Raw genomic sequence first — 20,556 nt, forward strand, 5'->3', positions numbered from 1 at the left:
TGCGGTTTGTGAATTCGAGCCCCGTGTCTGTGCTGACAGCTCAGAGCCTGGAGCCTGGAGCCTGCTTCAGAATCTGTGTCTCCCTCTCTCTGTGCCCCTCCCCTGCTCATGCTCTATCTCTCTCTGTCTCTCAAAAATAAACAAATGTTAAAAAAAATTATATATCTTTTATTAATTTTATTCCTATTTTGGTTTTGATGGTACTTTTTAAAATTTCATGTTCCAATTATTTGCCGTTAGCATACAAAAATGCAAATGACTTTCATATATTGCCATTGTACCTTGTGACCTTGCTAAGTGTAAGTGATAGTTTTAGTATTAATTTTTGACATACTTAGAATTTTTTACATAAGCAATCATGTTGTCTGAATAAAACTCATTTAATTCTCCCTTTCCAATATGTATTTATTTATTTATTTTTATTGCTTGTATCTGCTGGCTGTGATCTCTAATACAATGTAAACATAAGTAGTGGAAGAGGGCACATTTAGCTTTTTTCCCAGTCTTGGGAAAAATGATTCAATAAGCAATTATTAAACGTGACATCAACTATGAAGTTTGGTTTTTTTTCAAAAAAAATTTTTTTTTGAGAAAAAGAGAGGGTGTGCAAGGGGAGGAGGGGCAGAGAGAAAATCCCAAGCAGGCTGCACACGCAGCACAGCACGCACAACTGTGGGGCTCAATCCCGCAACCATGAGATCATGACATGAGCAAAAATCAAGAATCAGATGCTCAACCGACTGAGCCATCCAGGTGCCCCATAAGTTTTGTGGATGTTCTTTTATCAGGGAGAGGAATCTGCCTTCTAATTCTAGTTTGATGAGAAATTATATCATGAAATGTAAAACTTTGTCAGATACTTTCAATAACATTTTTGGTATGATTATAGGATTGTTCTCTGTTAGTCTACTCATTGGTGGATAATATTGATCAATTTCAAATATTAAACTAATTTTGCCTCTCCTGATACATTCTACTTTGTCATAATGTATTTTAATTTTTCTTCTGTAAGATCTTCTGATGTGTGTTAAGTTTTCTTGGAATGTAAATTCCTGCTCTCAGACTCCCAACTTTAGTTAAGCAATATCAACTATGTTTTCCAACCTGGGTCCAGAAGGCACGTAACTTTGCTTAGCACATCAGGGAGAGTGACATCCCATCTGTTCCCCCACCACTTTCCCCATCCTTGAAATTAGGCAGGACTACATTACTAGTTTTTGATCAGTGGGTTGAGTAGCAGTCACCTGTGTCATTTTCAAGCCAAAGCATAAAAGAGCTGATGCATGACCCTCTAGCTTACTTACCTCTCCTCTGCAAATAGCGAGGCTGGAGTTCTCAAGCTCCAGAGGGTACAGTTATAAGATGATGGTGTTATTCTCAGCCCACTTTCCAAAAATCCATGTGGAGCAACCCCCATGATGGCTCATATTATGTATGTACCCTCAACAGAAAATAAACTTTATTCTATGCAGCCACTGAAGTTTTAAGGTTGTTGGTTACTGCAGAATAAGGCAGACTATTTTGATAAATACATTAGGGAACTTTGTTATATAACATTCCTGTCACAAATGAAATTAAAATAATTTATCTCTGAATAGATCAATGAAGGATTTTTATAGCACATGGGTCAGAAATGTACCCTGAATAAATATCAGCACCAGCAATGAATGAAATCAAAAGCATAATGATGGAAATAAAAGTTTTATTTAATTGTTAACATTCATGAAAGTCCATAGATCTCAACTTTGATGCAGTAGTAAAGAAAACTGTCTCCAAAAAAGCAACAGAAATAAATTATTTTGTTAATTTTTTTCATTCAACATGTATTTTGACTGCTGACTGTACTCCAGATTATTCTATGAACAAAATAGTTAAGTACCCTTTCTTGCTTATGAAATGCTTAGTGATACAGAATTATTAAAAAAGGAACATCAGTCCCAAAATGGAGTCTCATGTCCCCAAGATAGCAAACTAAGACTTAACTGCAGTTTTTGCCACTTCTAGAAATGTGACCTTTAACCAGTCTCTTGAAATTACCTGATCAACACTAGTAAGGTTTTCTGCTCAATAGACCCTGGCCCTTCTAGCAAAGAAGGGTGAGCTTGTCGGAAATAATCCTTTCTTTTCTCTATGACTTCCTGTCCCATCTCCTCTGTTTTAAAAAACCTCCCATTTTGGACAGCTCCTTTGAAGCTCCCTTCTATCTGCTACATGACATGTTGCCCAATTCATGAATCCTGAATCCAATAAAGCCAGTGAGATCTTTAAATTTTCTCAGTTGAGTTTTGCTTTATAAATGATATTGATACATCTGCACTTAAAGGAAGCTCAGTATTTACCTACAGTGATATTATGGATATGAAATATCCATTCACAATTGGCTTCACTGTCCCCTCTCACCTTATGTTGAAATATTTCACCACTTTATTCCTCTTTCCTATTTATTTATGTAATCTCTACAGCCAACATGAGGCTTCACCTCATGACCCTGAGATCAAGAGTTGCACACTCTTCCAAATGAGCCAGCCAGGTGCCCCCTATTCCTCTTTCTATAAGCAACAGTTCTAGGTCCCAATGAATTGTCAAAAGCCAGGGTTCCAAAGGTGGAAGGGAGACAATAATGGTTAGCACTGCTCCACTGTGTAATCAGTTCTTTAAAAAAATCCCAGAATGGATTATAATTTGAAAACCTGCATTAAAAAATGACCTGCTACTTATATGCAGTCCCCTCAGCCATTTGGGAAAGAGTACAAAAATCAAGAATAAACTTCCACATTTTTTTGTCTTCTTCAATGACCTTTACATGGCTTAAACTGCACCACATAGCAGGGGAGAAAATAAACACCACTGGTTAATAACTAACCAGGGTTACCTTTTGGTCTCAATTCTAGCTCTAATCCATTAATGGAGAAGGGAAGGCAACAATTCCAGAAAATAAAATGCCCAAAGGTAAAAATGACGCTTTTCTTTGTTATCACTCTTAATTCACTTTATCATTGATGTAATTTAAAGGTACAGAGCGTCATCTGGACCTGCCACAATGCTAGATAAAGAAAAGGGCTCAGGGGTGCCTGGGTGGCTTGGTCGGTTAAGCATCCAACTTCGGCTCAGGTCATGATCTCACAGTCCGTGAGTTTGAGCCCCCGTGTCGGGCTCTGTGCTGACAGCTCAGAGCCTGGAACCTGTTTCAGATTCTGTGTCTCCCTCTCTCTCTGCCCCTCCCCTGTTCATGTTCTGTCTCTCTCTGTCTCAAAAATAAACAAACATTAAAAAAAATTTAAAAAATAAAATAAAAAGGCTCAAAATATGGCAAACGTAAGAGACTAAATCTATCCAAACACTCTTGCCGCTGGTTTTCAAATTATAGATATGCATCTGCTTTTGACTTTGTTAGCTGCCTTGGTAAAGGCACTCTGCATATATACAAAATCTATATTGGTGCCTCGCTGTGAGCTGTCAAATGATGTCACACTTGCTAATTCATGGACTATTTATCTTGGTGTTTACGCTCCAAGAAAATGATGGCTGTTTAATTATACCACAAATGAGTTTTGCCAGTCAATTGTACGGCAGATGTTATTTACTCCCGGAACAACTGTCAAAAGACCAAAACAGCCATCTAACAAATCAAAATGTACTGTATTGAGTTACATTTCACAGGCAGCACCTCTACCATCTAGCCACAGGCTTTGCATTATGGTAAAGATGGGAGGGGCAGCATCATCCAGGATAATAGCCAGCCAGAAACCCACTTGTCAAAGTAAGTAGGATTAAAAGACACGTAACAGAGTGTAGTCGACCTGGAGCGGAAACAGGGAACTGTCAATAAACATTTATAAAACCCTTCAAATGTGCTTAATGTTATGTATTAGAGCGTTCACCAAATCATTCCATGATGGCAGATGGGAAAGAGGAAACACCCATCTTCTCTATTCCTCTGGTGACTGAACTGGTGTCAATGAAATATATGTCCCCTCCCCAATTTATGACGCTATAAAGGTGGCAAGAATGCCTCTAGCTGGATGGTTACCATAACTTGAATCTAGGAAGCATGCTACAATAAACTTGTTCTGTGTGTTGTCTGAAGTTTTCTAAGCTTGTGGGAGCATTTTATTATGCCTAACACTTGCTTCAAATAAAACTTGCCAGTGAGCTCTGCTGTGGCCCTCTTTTATGTAGTGTACTGGTATCATGCCAAGGTTTTTAATAAGGACAGAAAATAAGAACTCTTAAAAGTTTAAAGCCCAATAATCTAGGAACTAAAATCTGATTAAGTACAAAATAAACTTTCTACAATTAAATGATTCAGTGGCAGATAAAATGGAAGCAGAGCCCAAGAAGTAACTCTTACCAATTTAATTTTGCATCCTCCACCAAACTGGGATGATGTCTTTCTGCTTAGCACAGAAACATTGAGGCCAAAAGTGGTCCTCGTTTCTTTCAGCCAGAATTACAGTCCATTGAGAAAGATGAACGGCATGGCTCTCTTACTGGGGGTAATTTGAAAAGGGTTTCCTACGTGACCCCTGTCCATAGCTCATTTCTATGTAGCATATTGGTGTTCGTAAGAGAAGTGATTTATAGACCACTAATGTGCTCCCCTATATCTAATGTATTATAGATTCTGCCCAGTTCGCCTACCTCTGGGAGCAAGCAAAATGAAAGTCTTGTTCAGCCAGGAGACATAAGCTACCTAGTTTTGTCTCTTCTGGTACTTCATGCGGTAGGAACCTTGTGTCTGAGACACAGCATCTGGCAGCTTAGAAACACAGTCTGGCAGGGAAATGGAGCAGCTAATAGCAGAGCTGAGAGAAGCTGTCAGATTTTCATGCATTTATTTTTACATTCTAAACCAAAATGATGAGAATTTAGTTAAGCCAAACTCTTACCTTGGCTTCCTTCTTCCTCCTTTTTTTCCTCACACATGTCTCTCGTTTATTATTATTATTTTATGGCAAGGACCTAGTTTGCTAGCTACTAATTCCTATAGACTGAAACTATGCTGGGATTATGGGAGAGAGAAGTTACTTTTTTAACTTTGCTGAGGAACAAGGTGCTACTAGAGTGAATATTAATAAAAATATTAATTATGCTCTGATAATACTGATGAATGAAACTGGCACTTATAAATCACGTTCTTGCCAAAAGGAATCACGCCTTCACAATCATGTTACACAGGCCACTGTGTTTCTCTGAATTTACTAACCAACCTACGTCTCCTCCTACCAGATGGTGTTTTTTTGTCAACTTCAGTTGATATAAACACGAAATTTTTGATAGCTGCGATCTCCTTTTCCTTTTCCTTTTCATTCTTTCCTCCTCACAGCAATAATAAATATGCATAAATATGTTGTATAATACATCCGTGGACTCTAGCATAAGGCAATAGCTATACAATAGCTGCTTGAACTTGGAAGCAAATTATAAAACCCATATTGTTAGCCGATTAGTTTCAAACCCTCTATCATTCAGTCTTAATATACCTTTGACTTAACCAGTATTGGACACATAATAGGCTCTAAGGTAGTATCACGCACAGGGGGTTACAAGAAGTAAGCATAATCCCTACCACTGGAGATCTTACAGCTAAAAACACGGCAATATAAAGATATAGACTAAGTAGTGAGCCAAATATGGTTTATCTTCTTGAAGAACAGATATTGCTCAAGTTTAAGGAATTATGGCTCAAAATTGGAAAATCAAATAATTTCATTACGGAAGATGTTAAGACATTTGTATGTTAAAACAAGTGTGATATGCTTTAGCATGAGGAAAAAAGGTCTTATTGAAATAGAATATCAGAGGTGAGTCAGAAGTGTCTATTTTTTGAAGCTCCACCTATGATTTTAATGCACAGTCTACTGTAGAACATGAAATTGAAGCAAACATTTATGAGACAGCACAAGACTAAGAAATTAACTGCTGATGGAGAACTAAACATGGCATTATTCCTCTGCCAGTAGAAAAGTCTTCTTGGAGCTGTCTGAGGAGAGTTGACTATTAAGTATGTTTCCAAAAACAGACCAGCATCCATTTGATTTCCAGTTAAATTAATTCCTCAAGACAGAGCACTGAAGACACTTGGCAGAGTTAGAAGAGTCCAGACTTTGGTATGAGACAGATCTAGGTTTAAATTTTTTCTTTGACTTGCTGGTTGCATGGCTTCCGTTAGATTTTTCAGACTTTCTGAGCCTCAGTTTCTTTATCTTTAAAATATGAATATCCTTCCTCCTTCAAGAAATTGTAATGATAATTGAATAAGATAGTGTTAAGTGGTCTATAAGTTACTCTAAAATACTTCAACATATATAGCGTGATAAAACTGTTTCTGTATTAGTTTAACCCGTATCTTCGAGACAGTTAGATATCCTAATCAGGAAAATACATTTCAGGGATGGTTAGCTAGCATTTAATCAAAGCTTTCTGGAAGATTTTCACTCAAAAAAATGACCTTGTGATGAAGTCTTCTCTTCTTAACTTTGCTTCTTTTATGCCTCCCTGCAAAGGACCATTGATCAAGTGTTCAGCAATATACGAAAGGCAACTTAGAAATAGAATTCCTGAATCTGTTCTTCAATAAGATGACAAATTCATTGAAGACCACAGAACACCTAATCCCAAAATCAGCTGAATATTAAATCATTGGACACTGCAACAATACAGTTAGTATGCAAATAGTACAAATAGGACATAAGGGCTCAATTTCAATTTCCTGTTACTGAGCACTCAGTATGGATCAGGTTACAGTTTAATTCCTAGAGTTTACAATAATTTGAACTGATACTGTCATTGTCATGAGAAAAAAAACACTTTTGCTTAACTGTGTTTTCCAAGCTTTGCTTAAATAAAACCATCCATATGTTTGGGAAGTTTTGCCATTTCATTAGTATTAACCATGTAAAAAATCCATGGAATAACAGACATAAGACAATAGACATAATGTTTTTTTTACTCTTGAAATACAGATACCAGTAAGAACAGCATATTCTTCCATCTTCCACATATGTGAGGTGTACTGGACATGTATAGAACAAATTTATCTAAGAAGATAATTACTCAAGTGGTAGAAACATGACCCAACACTCAAACTATCAGGTACTAAAAGTTTGTTTCCATTATAATAGGAACTTTATGATAATCAAATCTGTTTCAATGCGCCATCAAGAGATAGAAGTAAAATCTCCCTTTGTGTTTATTTAATATGGATTTTTTAAAGGATATGCAAACATGGGGCACCTGAGTGGCTCAGTTGGTTGAATGTCTGACTCTTGATTTCTGCTCAGGTCATGATCTCACAGTCTGTGAGTTCAAACCCCACATCGGGCTCACCGCTATCAGTACAGAGCTGGCTTTGGATCCTCTGTCCCCTCTCTCTCTGCCCCTCCCTCCCCTCAAAAATAATAAACATTAAAAAAAAATAAAGGATATACAAACATGAACTGCAAACATAGATTAAATCACTTTTATGTATTACTAATTATTTTTCTCAAAATACTAATTAGCAAGAGATGGGATCCATATAGAGAGAAGGGAGCAGAACAAATGCTTTATATACAATCACACCTCTTAAAATTGACCTTCTTTTATTTCCAAATGTCTATCTGATATCTACACTCGAAGTCCCTGGCCAATCTCATACTTAGCAGGCCCAAAGAGAAATCTGCTATCTTACTCCTGCAACCCTAAACCTAGGATTCATCTAAGACTCTTGTGCATATTCCTTAAATCTCTCCATGTCATGTTATCTAATCAGCTTCCAGGTTCTGGTGATTCATCCAATTTCACATTTCTGGAATCTTTTTTCTCTACCTCATCCCACCTTGCCACTACTCTTTCAAACCCTGATAATTTCTTGAGAGGTTTATTATAACAGTTTCCTAATTGACAGTCTCACCATCCATCAGTTCTTTAAACTTGCAAGAGGCCTTACACCCTTTCCTGTCACCCTGACTCTTGCTTACTAATACAAACAGAAATGTATCTTGCAGTCACCACCTAAACCAAATGACAACAGGGTAGCATCAGCAATAGTGAGATAACGTCATAATGCAATGCAATAAAAAACAGCATAGTAGTTTTGTTGCCAAAAATATATCATCAAAACCTAATTGTGAGGAAATAATCTTTGAAGTTCAGAATGAAAAAAAAAATAATAATAACATCAGGAAAAAATCTAATCTCTGTATTGTAATTGGCTGTTTGCCAAGAAAAGGGGCCATACAATTTGCTTTCCCCTTTTTGTTCCTTGTTCAGTCAACTCTTGAATGTGAATTTCATTTTGTGAAAGGTATTGGGTTAAACATCTTCAGAGATATGCTGGGTGTTTGGCACACAATACTTGCTGTTTGGAGGAAATGCATCCCTGGTAGCTTCTCGTGGGCAGAATGCACGGCAAACATTATCCACAATGAATGTTCTGTCACAGGGGGGACTGGGCAGGAGCATCTGTTAGAGTCTTTTATGACAGATCAGTATATAGGCAATGTTGCCAGCAAGGGTTTTTCTCCATTATAAAACAACAATCTTCTGTAGAATTGGAGTCACTAAAAGCAGGAAAACAGCTTGCTTTATGAAAGATGCTACCTTTTCTGCAGCCAAGAAATCACCGATCTGATGTTAAGTTCCTGCTATTAGTCTTTCTTCAGCTGTGCAGGTGGCAACTGTTCCGTGTTCCAGTTCAGCTCCCCAAGGTTACAGCTGTGAACTTGGGTAATGGTTGTGCTTATTCTCTGCCAGCCTTAAAAGTCTTCAGGGTAAAGCTTTTTTTTTTTTTTTCTTTTTCTTGCCGCTCATTGAAAAGCCCTTCTGAAGCAGATGTGTCTCTCCCCATCTTCTGCAGTTTCTGTGTTTCAGATTAAGTTTAGCATTTTCTGTTGTTGTTTGTGGGCTTATTTTCTAACTGCTGATGACATAGCCAATTTTGAAGTTAGTTTCTGTATATCTGATATCTCTTGTCTTGTCCCTAGTGAAAAATATTCATGGTATACTTGATGTCAGATAGCTTTGGTCCTGAGCATCACAAACCACTATTGTTTATACAGTAGTGTATGTTTGCTATTGCCACACCAGCCTGGGTTTTAAAATTTAGATCCCAAAGACCATAATAGCCCTTATTTTTACTATTTGTATACTTTCCTGGTATATGTTTCAGGGCCTCCAGCTCTTGCAAAGCAGCTTTCTTTGATCCAGTCATTCTGGGGACTCTCCAAGTGGTGTCTCATAGTTTTCTTGAATAAGTCCTCTTATTATACAGCATGCCTCATTTTTTTTCTCTCTTGTGTTGGCCTCCTCAGGAGCATCAGGCATCCTTCTCTTTGGTACAACTCCACCTTCTGATGTGCTAGAATCCCCACAGGTCTCAAAGTAAGGCCAGTATATTATCTCGAGTCCCAAGGCACCAAAAATCAAACTGTCTACCTAAAGAATCTCTCTCTCATTTCCTCCTTTCTTCCTTCATTTCTATCTGCAATTACCAACCCATCACTACTATAAGGCTAGCACCGTGCTAAGAACAGAAATAGAATAATTAACAAGAATGTTATGGCCATGGCCTTATGCATTTGAGCTATCAAGGTAAAAATATTAAATAATCACAAGTAGTGTTATCATCAAAGAATTATAGGGTACAATGAAAGCAAGTACATGGGCCCAAGTCCAAGGGCCAAAGGGCCAAAAAGGCCTTCCTGTGGAAACCAAGAACTCAGACGTGAGAATAATTTAACTCGGCGAAAGGGAACAGGTAGTGTTCTAAGTAGAAGGAAGATTATGACCTCAAACTATCACTGTATCTGCATTAAGTTTGTAACCTGCTTTTTAATGCAGTGAGGTACATATGCCAATATTTCATAGATAATTTTAGTGAATACATTTTAAATTTGTGCTTGCAATAAGTTGTTAAATGAACTGCCACAGACCTATCACACATTTGTCAATTGATCCATCAACTACTGAATATGAGATATTAAAATCTCTGCTTAAAATGGTGGAAATTGTCCATTTATTTTATAGTAATTCTCCATATATTTTAAAGCTATGTTAGAACACGAATTCAACTAGTGAAATTAGTTCTATGCTTATCTAGTAATGAGTTTTAACCTAAATTCTCTTTGTCTAAAACAATACAGCTACATCAAATTTTATTTTACTTTGACCACTGTTAAGTCTTTTAACTTGCCATTTGAACATAATTAAACAATAATTATGTCAATATTACTATTGTGATCTTATGTAGTCAATGTTTATTTAGTTTACCAAGGTATTTATCAATATTGCTGCTCATTCTTTTTCTTTGAGTCTTAGAAATTTAATTTGAGATCATTTTTCTACTGTCCTAAACTTATTTCTCACAATTTTTGTTACTAAAGATCTATTAGAAGCCATGAGTTTTTGTATTCTAAAAAAAAGTCTTCATCTTGTTCTCATTTTTAAAAAATCTATTAGTAGGTATATGATTCTAAATTTGAAAGTAATCATTATACAACACGTTTAAGATAGTATATTATTAGGGGCGCCTGGATGGCTCAGTTAGTTAACCATCTGACGCTTGACTTCAGCTCAGGTCAAGATCTCATGGTTTGTGGGTTTAAACCCCACACTGGGCTCCATGCTGATAGTGCAAAGCCTACTTGGAATTCTTTCTCTTCTCTCTCTGTCTCTCTCTGTCTCTCTGTCTCTCTCAAAATAAATAAATAAACTTAAAAATAAAGATACTATTTTATTAGACTAAACCTAAAATAGGTCTTCTATGTAAGTTCTCTCTTTTGTTTCCATTAGGTTGGTGTTAGTACCTTCTCTTTGTCTTTCAATTTCTACTAGCTCACTGTTATTTGTCTAGATGTGGATTTCTTTCTATTTACTATGAATATATTGGGTTTTCTGGGCCTGAGGTTGGTATCTTCTCTCAATCCTGGAAAAAAACTGCAGTCATTATCTCCTCAAATCTCGTTTCTGTTCTCTCTCTATTCTCGTGGACTCTGATTAGATGAATGTTCATGTTTCTCACTCTATAATCAAGGAGTTTTAACTCCTCTTTCATTTTTTTTTCTTCTCTTTTTCTCTGGCTATATTTTGGATAATCGCCTCAGATCCCAATTCCAGTTTACTGAATGCTCTTTTTAACGTTGACTATTCTTTTCAATGTTGACTATTACTCCATGTAATATGTCCTTTATTTATTTTTTTAAGAGAGAGAGAGAGAGAGAGAGAGAGAGAGAGAGAGAGAAGCAGAGAGATATGGAGAAAGAGAATCCCAAGCAGGCTCCACACTATCAGAACAGAGCCTTATGTGCAGCTTCATCCCAGGAACCATGAGATCATGACCTGAGTTGAAATCAAGAAATAGACACTCAACCAACTGTGCCACCCAGGTGCCCCTCTCCTGTATTTTCTCATCTTTATATGTTTCATTTCTATCATTTCTATTCTCTATTTCTAATAAGAACCATTTGGTTCTTTAGTAAATGTGCTTGGTCACATTTATAGCTTCTTAGCTCATGCTCATTAAGTGGCTCTTTTATTTTTTTTATTATAAAAAATCATTGTGTATTCTTTCAATAATTGCAATGCAAGAATCATCTGCATGTCTGACTCTGCTCTGTTTTCCCATTGGCTTGGCTTCATGAGCCTTTGTTTCCTTCTGTGGTATAGTTGGTTCTCATCATTCACTGATCCATAGTTGTGGATTTGTTTACTCACTAAAATGTATTTGTAACCTTAAAATCAATACTCATGACACTCTTGTGCTTATATGTGTACATGTGCACAGTCCACAAAATTGTGAGTCATCTGACAAGCACATTCCCAATCGAGGTCAAACGAGGTGATGCTCTGCCTTCTTATTTCAGCTCTCCTACTGTAAACAAGTATCCATTTTTCAATCTGTTTAGTGCCAAGTTTTTCACATTTTTATGCTGTTATGTGTGTGTGTGTGTGTGTGCGTGTGTGTGGTGTGTGTGTGTCTATGTGTGATTTCACAGTTTAAAATGGCTCCCAAGTAGAGTACTGAAGTGCTGTCTAGCATTCTTAAACACAAGAAGACTTCAGTGTGCCAATGGAAAGAATATGTGCATTAGATAAGCTTCATTCAGGGGCACCTGGGTGGCTCAGCTGGCTAAGTCTGACTTCAGCTCAAGTCATGATTTCACAGTTCATGAGTTCGAGCCCCACATGAGGCTCTCTGCTGTTAGCAGAGCCCACTTTGGATACTCTGTCCCCTCCTCTTTCTGCACACCCCCAACTCTCTCTGTCTCTGTCTCTTTCTCTCTCTCTCTCTCTCTCAAATAAATAAACATTAAAAAAAAAGATTAGTTTCATTCAGCCATGATTTAGGATCTGGTTGGCCATGAGTTCAATGCTAATGAATCAACAATATATACCATGGTGTCTTTGAATAGAAACAAATATAATAAAAGCTGATATACTGACTGGTTGATGCAAATATTGTAACTAGAAAATAGGAACCTAATACAAATGTCCCTTAAAAACAATAGTTCAGTATTTGCTAAATCAGTGTTTGTAGCAACTCCATACAACATAAGTGCCATGAATAATGAAAATCTATTGTATGTATTTATGTGTTTTTATTTTGCTATGGGTTCATATTCATTGGACTTTACCTATTGAATTAGTCCACGGAAAAGTTATATTTCTCCAAAAATGGTTTGTATTTTCTTCTGCCAATTAGTTTCCTGGTAGCAAGGCTTTAAATAAAGCTATCTGCTTAAGGTTTCATAACCAAACAGTTTGAATCAATTCAAATCATACAACTTTGTGAATAGCTATTTATGTTTAAAGATTTGCTATAGAAACTTTTTTTTTCATTCTATGATGAATCAGGTTGGGAAATTCAACTTTCCTTTTGTTAATTTACATTTGCTTAGAAGGTATAGCACTTTGAGGGGCCCAGATTTATTTGAGAGTCTACTATTTTTCCTGGCTTGGCCAAGGGATTTATTATGTCCCACACTCTGCATAATTGCATATCTATCAAAATTTAATCTCAAGTTTATCAGTTTTGGAAGATTCCCTCAAGAATCATTCTGATTTTGGTACTTGTTTCTATTCCAAGATTCCCACTGTTGCTTCTGTTTTTTTTTTTCTTTGTAGATGTTTTACTAAATATAAGATAAGAAACTAATGTTAAAAAAGATTAAAATAAAAAAGTTTAGCTTTCTTATTTGTTTTCCTCAGGAGGTGTACTCAATATAGTAGAAACATGGCTCCTCTTTTCCAGAGGGTTTATAATTCCAAGCTAGGGCTAAATTTTTAAAGTAGAAAGAGTTGTTGGCATGGACTGAAATCTCCCACCAAATCTTTTTTAGCTTTTTAGTTCTGTGACTTAAGGCAATTTATATAATTATTTTATTTACACTATCTATCTCTTCAAAATGGGAGTAAAATGGGTTAAAATATAAAATGAGATAATGCATGTGAAAATTTATATCATAGGGGTGCCTGACTGGCTCAGTCAGTTAAGCGTCCAACTCTTGATTGGGCTCAGGTCATTATCTTATGGTCATGTGATCCAGCCCCAGGTTGGGCTCCATGCTGGGGGTGGAGCCTGTAAGATTTTCTCTCTCACTCTCCCTCTGCCACTCCCCTGCTCACTCTCTCTTTCGAAAGAAAGAAAGAAAGAAAGAAAGAAAGAAAGAAAGAAAAGAAAAAGGAAACTTATATCATAGTGCTGTTATATGTTTGCATTTTAATTGAAGGAGAGAGTATGACCCAATAAAAAGTTCCAGAGCTTTGCAACAAAAAAGTATTGGAATTTTTATCATGTAGGAAAGCTTCAAAGAATAAAGTGAGTTGCCCTTTGCATATTTCAGGGAATTTCGATAAAAATCTTGCTTCTTTCAAACACTTACATGCAATCATACACTTTATACTTAATTTCTGTTCCTTTTTAAGTTTATTTATTTATTTTGTAAGAGAGAGAGAGCGTGCACACACACAAGTGGGGGAGGGGCAGAGAGAGGGAGAGAGAGAATCCTAAGTAGGTGTCCGCACTGTCAGTGCAGAGCCTGATGTGGGGCTCAATCTGACAAACCGTGAGATCATAACCTGAGCAGAAATCAAGAGTGGGATGCTCACCCAACTAAGCCACCCAGGCACCCTGACTTATGTTTTCAAAGCAAGGAGAATCAAATTATAAGTATTCTTCTGCTCACATGATAAGAATGTTGCTAACAACACTTAAATTGATTAACTTTATGTTGACTATCATGTTGACTCATGCTTTTGTTAGGTTATCAGTAGCGACAATTGTTACGGTTAAGTCCTATGTTTATTGAAATAGTGGTAATATTAACAAGTAAATATCACGGCCAAGTTTACAGTCGTTATTCAATGTTTTAGTGTTCAATCAAAAAAAAGAACAAATGTTACACTTTTATTAGCATAGACTAGGCTGCAGTACAATTAGAACCAAGTATGTTTGGTGATTCAAACAAAACAGAAGTTTATGTCATAATCACATTACCATCTAACATGAGTTTCCCTAACTGGAAGGTAACTTTCCTCCATGTGGTGATCCAGGGAGTCAGACCCTTTCTATCTTGTGGATTCAGCATCTCTTTAAGGCTTGTTTATATTGAAGCCAGTAGAAAAGATGGCACCCCTCCTTCTTAGTCTCTGAACTGTTTTACTCACAACACTCTGATACCAAATGTGTGGTGTTTTTCCCAGTGCAGAGAATTCTCTAATTCTCCAGACACTCAGTCTTAGTATCCTACAATTCAATTCAATTCTGACACTAACTATGCAGAGTTAGCATATATCTCACAATGCTTATTAAAGGTTTATTCCCACAAGACTCCTCCCACTTCTGATGCTAGCTGCAAGTCCCAGGGTGTCAACAGCACTTCTGATCAACCAGCTATAAATGAGGGGTCCCATGTTACTCTCCTCAGGTTTGATAATCTGGTAGAATGACTCACAGAACCCAGAAAAACACTTTATCATTACCAGTTTATTACAAAGGACACAACCCAGAAACAGCCAGATAGAAGAGACACATAGAGCAAGATTTGGTTGGGGAAGTAACCCATCAGCACTTGATGTGTTCACCAACCAGGAAGCTCACTGCATCCTGTCATATAAAGGTTTTTATGGCATGGCCAATTGAATCATTGACCATTGGTTGATTCGGTCAACCTCCAGGCCCTCTCAGTAGGTGGGGCTGAAAAGTTCCAAGTTCTTTTTTTTTTAATTTTTTTTCAACGTTTTTTATTTATTTTTGGGACAGAGAGAGACAGAGCACGAACGGGGGAGGGGCAGAGAGAGAGGGAGACACAGAATCAGAAACAGGCTCCAGGCTCCATCAGCCCAGAGCCTGACGCGGGCCTCGAACTCACGGACCGCGAGATCGTGACCTGGCTGAAGTCGGACACTTAACCAACTGCGCCACCCAGGCGCCCCGAAAAGTTCCAAGTTCTAATCATGCTTTGGTCGTTCTGAAAACCATCCCCACCCTCAAGCTACCTAGAGGCCCACCAAGAGTTGCGTCACTAGAACAAAAGAGGCTCTTATCATCCTCCCCCTTAGAAAATTCCAAGGAATTTAGGACCTCTGTCAGAAATGGTGGGCCAAATATATATTTCTTATTGTAATCACAAGGGCTTAGGGCCAAAATGGTGCAGATAAATTTTAGTCATATTTCTTTGGTTAGAACCCAATGATATGGTGAAACCCAACTGCAAAGGAATTTGGGGATTTTAGCCTGTGTACCTCAAAAGAAAAGAAACTGTATCTTTTGGAACATACGGTATTTTCTGCCAAACCAACAACAGGTAATAGTATCTAGAGTCAAAGCAAAATTTTCTTTTACTCAGATATCTGAAATAGCACTAAGCCTCTTTTCTATATAGTCCAAATTAAAATTGGTGTATAATGCACTTAATCATTACGAAAATAGAGTAGGGTAAAGAGTAAGTGTTCTTCATTGTACATAAATTTCTGCTTAGCGCATGAATGGTAAATTTAGTATATATAATTTATGTATTATAGCTATGGTTTCTGATTGTTGTTTCTCTTTTAGCTCAAAGTAAAGGTTCTGAATATATGCATTTTAGAAGTGACTTTTATAGTGAGTATAAGTTCTTAAAGAAAAACTGTTTCATTGCTGGAGTTCCCTGACCCAGAGAATATGTGAATAAAATAGCTAAAATAACTCTAATGCTTGGTAGCAAAAAAAATAAAAGTCCATTTAAATCAAATGCCAAGTGCCAGACCTGGGCATAAATTCTTTCTGGGAGCAAAGGAATGCAGAATGACAGCTAAAGGATCGTGTTTTTAAATGATATGTCGTTTCGTCAGGGATGTCTTTGTAATGACTAAGAAGCAGGTTAATAAGATGATTAGAATGAAGGCTAAATATGAGGAAAGTACAAAGACTTTCCTCGTGTCACTCCTCAGAGATATGTGGGTGGCAAATATTATCTGTGTTTTGTCGACTGAAAAATGGAACAGTTTATGCACTTAGAGACGTCTCACTGGCATTCTGATTTTTAAACAGGTATAGAGTTTCCTTTTATAGATATTTGATAGTTATTACATCAGCTTTACACTCTTGGTGATATTTCCAAACAATAGCATATCTAGGGTTGCTTAGATAATCAAAGTTTCACTCTGTCTTATTTTTCATGAACGCAACCCCCTTTAGGTACTAAAATGGTGGATAAAAATGAACGTGTTACACCTGACCCTTTTAAGACAATCTGTAAGATTTAAAATTTGTTTGTTCGTTTGTTTGTTTGTTTTAAAGAATATTTGTAAGACATGAAACTAATTTTCATCCTTAGTATTATCGGACCCTAAAACTGGTGCCAAAGACATTTACCATCTGCATTTTTTAGATAAATGCAATAATATGCAATAATATCCATGAAAGCCAAACCTTTACTGATTCTAATGAAATAGAAGATGGAAAACACATTCTTTAAACTTCCATGTTTAGCTCTATGCTAAATTCACCAGTAAATACTACCTAATGCTGCACTGCATACAATTAATGGAACTCAAAAAGACTTACTGAATTAAGGCCTCAGTGTTCAGAAGTCAAAAGTTAACATCCTAACAGCAATGGTTTTCTCTCTGCCAATTGATAGGTTGAGGTATAAGGATCGTAGTGGTCTCATCTCTAAGCACTGCAATCAATCTTCTCTTAGATCCCTGTTAATATTATTCGCCTCTACACTTTCTCCTCTAACCAAATTTACTTTAATCCATATCTACAATTATGGCTATTAGTAGCAATATTCTGAGTTTGAAAAAGAACTAGAATACTTTTTTCATAAATAATATACAATGAGAATATTTGCTATTCTAATCAGGACGTCATCCCATACTGTGTATCTGTAATTCACAAACAGCTCACCAAAATTCTGCAAAACCCAAACATATTTACACAAGAGTGGCCAAAATGTCACTTGCTTTTATCAATATCTTTAGGAGAGTAGATAGAAATGAAATTCATCAAAGATAATTACTTTACTATCACTTTTAGAGATCAGTTGTACAAGAGTAAAACTTTAGCAAAAACAAATAAAAGGACGTATGTTAATAGCAGTACATATATGGCATTTTTAAAACAAATTAAATTAATTAAAAACTGGATTACATTATCTTTGTTTGCCTTCATATCCCTTCTGGAGCAATTTGTAATCATCTATCTTTACTTAAGAAATGATGCAATTTAGTTTTATGACATTTTGTGTTAAATGCATTTTATGAATATGCAATTTAGAAATTTGACATAATCTTAATAATAAATTATGTGTTGCTTTGTATAGAATGGAAGTTGTCAAAATAAAACTTTCTCATATATGTGATACATATTTAGCCTTTGATATTAGCTTCGTCTATTTAAGGCTAGTAATTATCAATTAAGTTATCTTTATAAGCAAATAAATCTTTAATAAACTTACTTTCTGGATTTCATAACTACTTTTTTTCCAAGCAACATTCATTTCTCTCTTTTGTCCATTATAATTCACTTTAAGGAATTAAGGCTTTACTTATTGCACACTGTGATGACTCCATTTGGATTCAATTAGCAACATTTATGTCTTAGGTATTTATTTGTCCTCATTTTATAATTTGTGTTATAATTCTATATCAACTAACAGTTAGGCATGAAAAGTTGGTTATAGTAGCTGGTTAATATCTATATGTCAAGTGATTCTGTATTTATTTTAAACATATTTGTAGTATTCTTTACCTTTTGATATCTTCTATCATCACCGCATGAATTCACTGTCATAGCACATGATGAATTTAGCATAAACTCTCCCCTAAAAAAATACAGAAGCAATCAAAGTTGATTTTATATTTTATTTTATTTTTTTATCTTAATTCCATCCCTGGAGTACTGCCATAATCCACTTATTTAGATTTTTCAACCATCTCTCTTTAGCTGCTTTTTCCAGAGTGAGCTCAGTCACTCTTCCTTCCAACTACATCCAGAGGTTGCTCTGATCTTGATAAGATTATAGAGCAGTTTGCAAACTTCCATGGCTTAGTCACAAAGGATGACTAAGAGTTAAAAAATGAGAAGTAGGGAGGTGAGTATTTCAGCAAAAGGTAGAGATATGTAAAAGAGTGTGTTTGGAGTAATGGTAGAACTTCGGCCTAAGGTATATGAGGATAATGACAAGAGCTTATGTAGTTTTGCTTTCAAATACAAGGAATAATAGTGTATCTATATATATCCTATCTATAAATATCCTATTTTATGATTGCTAATATATACCTCAATACAGAAAAGAAGGAAGGAGAGAAAGAAGGAAGAAATGAGGGAAGGAATAAAGGATAATAAAAGGAAGTGAGGAAAGAAGGAAGAAAGAAATTGTAATTGTAGGTGACCTACTTGGATCCAATAAGCAACATCTGTGTCTTAGATGTTTATTTGTGCAAATTTCATAATTTGTGTTGGAAGGTAATAAGGAAGGAAAGAAGGAAGGAAGGAAGGAAGGAAGGAAGGAAGGAAGGAAGGAAGGAAGGAAGAAAATCCTATATCCTGAGAGTTTCCCCTGGTCAATAAAATTTTCCTGATAGTGGTTCAGCTCCCATAATCAAACCTCATCAAAATGCACTCACACAATCCCAACTTATTCTATAAGACCAATGTCACCCTGTTACCAAAGCCAAGCAAAGACATCACAAAAAAAGAAAATTACACACCAATATCTCTCATGAACAGATTCAAAAACTTTCAAAAGAGTATTAGACAACTGAATCCAAAATATGTATATTTCTTAAAGTATAATTTATGACCAACTGAGTGGACTTCATTTCAGAAATGCAAGTTTGATTTAACATCTCCAAATCAATTAACCTAATATATCATAATATATATGATTAAAAAACACGTGATTATCTTAATAGATACAGCAAAAAGCATTTGACAATCCATCCTACTCAGGATTAAACAAACCAACAACCACCAACAACAAACCTATTACAAAATGTGGACCAGAGGGTAATTTTTAGAACTTCATAAAGGGCTTCTACAAAAAACCTACAGGAATCATAATATTTAATGGTGAAGACTAAATGTTTTGCCTTAAATTCAGGTACAGGGTAAAGATACCTGTTCTCAACTCTTCTATTGAATATAATACTGGAGTTTCTAACTGGGACAATTAGGCAAGAAAAGATAAGAGGCACCAAAACTGGAAAGGAAAAAGTAAAACTGTTTTTATTCACAGATATCATGTACGTGTAGAAAATTCTAAGGAATCAACACACACAAAATATTAATAAACAAGTACAGGGGCACCTAGGTGGCTCAGTTGGTTAAGCGTCTGACTTCGGCTCGGGTCATGATTTCATGGCTCGTGAGTTCGAGCTCTGCATCAGGCTCTGTGCTGACAGCTCAGAGCCTGGAGCCTTCTTTGATTTCTCTGTCTTCCTCTCTCTCTGCCTCTCACCCAGCCCCCCACTTGGCATTCTCTCTCTTCCTCTCTCTTACGAATAAATAAACATTAAAAAAATTTAAAAAATAGACAAGTACAGCAAATTTGCAGGATACAAAATCATATTTTAAAAATCAACTGTATTCCCATTCACTAGCAATGAAGAATCTGTAAATTAAATTAAGAAAAGAATTCCATTCGTGACAGCATCAAAAGGAATAAAACACTTAGGGATACATTTAACCAAAAAATGCAAGAAATACACATGCAAAAATTTTAAACCTTTGCTAAGGAAAAAATGATCTAAATAAATGGAAAGACATTCTATATCTTCATGAATTAAAGATTCAATGTTGCTAAATTGCTAATTCTCAGTGATCTGTCTGTAGATCAATTTGGTTTCTTTTTACTTGCTTTTTATTTTGCTTCAATTTGGTTTCTTTTTACTTGGTCTATTTATTTTGCTTGCTTATTTTCAGGTACTAGCTATACTTACTTAGGATATGCATTTCAAGTGCTTCCCAGTGACATAGCTTTACTAGGCTGACATAGCTTTACAACACATAATAGGCAAACTATTTCTGTAAAGATCCAGAGTATATATTTTGTGGGCTATACAGTCTCTATCACAATTACTCAACTTTGC

Source organism: Neofelis nebulosa, chromosome 12, assembly GCF_028018385.1.
Source record: "Neofelis nebulosa isolate mNeoNeb1 chromosome 12, mNeoNeb1.pri, whole genome shotgun sequence".
NCBI lineage: Eukaryota > Metazoa > Chordata > Mammalia > Carnivora > Felidae > Neofelis > Neofelis nebulosa.